The 3,538-nt window shown below is 41.4% G+C and overlaps 1 non-coding gene across 1 annotated transcript; it reads right to left on the minus strand.

The window, feature by feature from the left end:
* Positions 1-591: 591 nt before the first annotated feature.
* LOC112713881 (small nucleolar RNA R71) lies at positions 592-698 on the minus strand. Its single transcript, XR_003158840.1, has one exon. It is a non-coding gene; the product is annotated as a small nucleolar RNA R71 (small nucleolar RNA).
* Between the last annotated feature and the right edge of the window lie 2,840 nt (positions 699-3,538).

Here is a 3,538-nt window from a genome sequence, read left to right on the forward strand (position 1 = left end):
TGTATGACAGGGAGAAGAGAGGGAGCTTCAACTTCCTTCGATTCAGAACCTGAAAGGACCCTCTGGAGACTAAAGAGGGAAGCAAGAGGGAAAGGAATTGTTGGTACTAAGGAAGAGGAAGAGTACTTTGAACCCAACATGAAAGGGAATTTGGAAAACAATCATGAAGAAGAAGCTCACAACCATGCTAGAGAAGGCCCTGCAAACCGTACTGGGCAAGAAAGGAGAGTTCTAGGCTCCTACATTAATCCTAATCCAGGAAACTGTGGAAGTAACATCCAGAAGCCCACCATACATGCCAACAACTTTGAACTAAAACCCCAGCTCATCACCCTTGTTCAGAGCAATTGTTCATTTGGAGGAAGTGCTCAAGAAGACCCCAATCAACACCTAACCACCTTCCTGAGAATTTGTGACACTGTGAAGTCTAATGGAATCCACCCGAATGTCTATAGGCTGCTCTTGTTCCCTTTTTCACTCAGGGACAAGGCATCCAAATGGCTTGAATCCTTCCCAAAGGAGAGCTTAACAAATTGGGAAGATGTGGTGAACAAATTTTTGGCAAGATTCTACCATCTTCAAAGAATCAACAGGCTTAGAGCTGAGGTGCAGACTTTCAGGCAGCAAGATGGTGAGACTCTCTATGAAGCATGGGAGAGATTCAAGGACTTAACAAGAAGATGCCCACCAGATATGTTCAATGAATGGGTTCAACTTCACATTTTCTATAAAGGTCTTTCCTATGAGACAAAGAAGGTCGTAGATCATTCATCAGGAAGCTCTATAAACAAGAAGAAAACCATTGAAGAAGGCATAGATGTCATTGAAACAATTGCTGAGAATGACTACTTCTATGCCTTCGAAAGAAGTAACACTAGAGGAGTAATGGAGCTGAACCACATGGATGCATTGCTAGCTCAAAATAAGATGATCACCAAGCAGCTAGCAGATCTTACTAAGAAGGTGGAGGATGGTGCACGAAATTATGATCATCAACAATGGCTCCAATAATTTGGTAGCTCTAACACGTGAATTACACTTGGTCACAACTCCGCACAACTAACCAGCAAGTGCATTGGGTCATCCAAGTAATACCTTACGTGAGTAAGGGTTGATCCCACAGAGATTGTTGGTATGAAGCAATCTATGGTCACCTTGTAAATCTCAGTCAGGCGGATAATAATTGATTATGGAATTTCGAAAATCAAATATGATTGGATTAGATATTCAAAAGATAAATAAAATAAACAGGAAATAAAGATAAAGTTACTCATGTAATCCAATGGTGGGAATTTCAGATAGGTGCATGGAGGTGCTGGTTCCTTCCGAATCTCTACTTTCTTATTACATTCATCCAATCCTTCTTACTCCTTTCCATGGCAAGCTGTATGTAGGGCATCACCGTTGTCAATGGCTACATCCCATCCTCTCAGTGAAAATGGTCCAAATGCTCTGTCACAGCACGGCTAATCATCTATCAGTTCTCAATCAGGTTGGAATAGAATCCCGTGATTCTTTTGCGTCTGTCACTAACGCCCAGCCTTCAGGAGTTTGAAGCTCGTCACAGTCATTCAATCCCGGAATCCTACTCGGAATACCACAAACAAGGTTAGACTTTCCGGATTCCCATGAATGCCGCCATCAATTCTAGCTTATACCACGAAGATTCTTACTAAGGAATCCAAGAGATATGCGCCCGGTCTAAGGTAGAACAGAAGTGGTTGTCAATCACATGCGTTCATAGGTGAGAATGATGATGAGTTTCATGGATCATCACATTCATCAAGTTGAAGTGCAATGAATATCTTAGAACATGAATAAATCGAATTGGATAGAAAATAATAGTAATTACATTAAAACTTGAGGTACAGTAGAGCTCCACACCCTTAATCTATGGTGTGTAGAAACTCCACCATTGAAAATACATAAGTGATGAAGGTTCAGGCATGGCCGAGAGGCCAGCCCCCAAGGTCTAAGAACTAAACGTTCCAAGATAGCTAATACACTAATAAAAAGTCCTATTTATAATAAACTAGCTGCTAGGGTTTACAGAAGTAAGTAATTGATGCATAAATCCACTTCCGGGGCCCACTTTGATTATGTTTGGGCTGAGCTTGATCTATCCACGAGCTGAGGCTTCTCTTGGAGTTGAACGCCAAGTTGTAACGTGTTTTGGACATTCAACTATGGTTCATGACGTGTTTCTGGCGTTTGACTCCAGACAGCAACATGGAGCTGGCGTTGAGCACCAGTTTACGTCATCAAATCTCGAATAAAGTATGGACTATTTTGCTGGAAATCTCTGGATGTCTACTTTCGAACGCCGTTGAGAGCATGACATTTGGAGTACTGTAGCTCTAGCAAATCCATTTCGAGTGCAGGGAGGTCAGATTCCAACAGCATCAGCAGTCCTTTGTTAGCTTCCTTCTCAGAGTTTTGCTCAGGTCCCTCAATTTCAGCCAGAAATTACCTGAAATCACAGAAAAACACACAAACTCATAGTAAAGTCCAGAAATGTGAATTTAGCATAAAAACTAATGAAAACATCCCTAAAAGTAACTAGATCATACTAAAAACTACCTAAAAACAATGCCAAAAAGCGTGTAAATTATCCGCTCATCAGAGGAACCAAGTTGCAGTAGCCATCACTTCATCACCAGCTCAAGAAGGAGTGAATATAGGAGAAGAATGTGTTTGAGAGCAAGCCAACTATGTTGGAAACTCACCTAGACAAATCCATGATCCATACTCCAAAACTTACAACTCTGGATGGAGAAATCACCCTAACTTTGGGTGGGGAAATCAACAAGACCAAGGTCAAGATCAGAGACGCCACAACCTCAATTCCAACAACAATGCAACTCACCAACACTCCTCACAAAGGTCCTATCAACACCCACCTAACCAACCTTCTCAACCACCTAATCTCAACCCACCATCTCTAACAGATGATAGACTCTCAAAGATTGAGGCTCTACTTGAAAACTTATGCAGAGAAGTCCAAGACAATAAGATGTTTAAGGAAGAAGTGCGAACCAATATCAAAAACCAAGGAGAAAACATCAAGAGATTGGAGTACCAAGTAGGGTATCTATCTCAACAAATTCCCAAACCCACATTTGGATTTCACAGTGACACAAAGAAGAATCCAAAGGGAAAAACAAAGAAAGTAAGGTGGGAGGAATGTAAGATGATAACCACAAATGATGAGAGGAGTATGAATGGAGTAGAACACCTCCATGATAATCAAAAGGAAAACCAGGAAGAAATAAGCCATGCACTTCAACCCATACTCAAGGAAGAGCTGAAGAAGAAGGAGGTATTGAACCCATATGCACCTTTTCCCCAAAGGCTTAAAGGTGGTGTGGCAGGGAGAATGTATTCAAGGTTCCTTGATATGTTTGCATCTCTTGATGTAAATATACCATTCATTAAGGCCCTCCAGCAAATGCCTTTCTACATCAAGTATATAAAGGAGCTACTAGCCATAAAAATCAACCAGGGCCACCCACAAAGAAGAAGGATCCAAGAAGTTTCC

The sequence above is a fragment of the Arachis hypogaea genome, chromosome 9, assembly GCF_003086295.3.
Source record: "Arachis hypogaea cultivar Tifrunner chromosome 9, arahy.Tifrunner.gnm2.J5K5, whole genome shotgun sequence".
Classification (NCBI taxonomy): domain Eukaryota; kingdom Viridiplantae; phylum Streptophyta; class Magnoliopsida; order Fabales; family Fabaceae; genus Arachis; species Arachis hypogaea.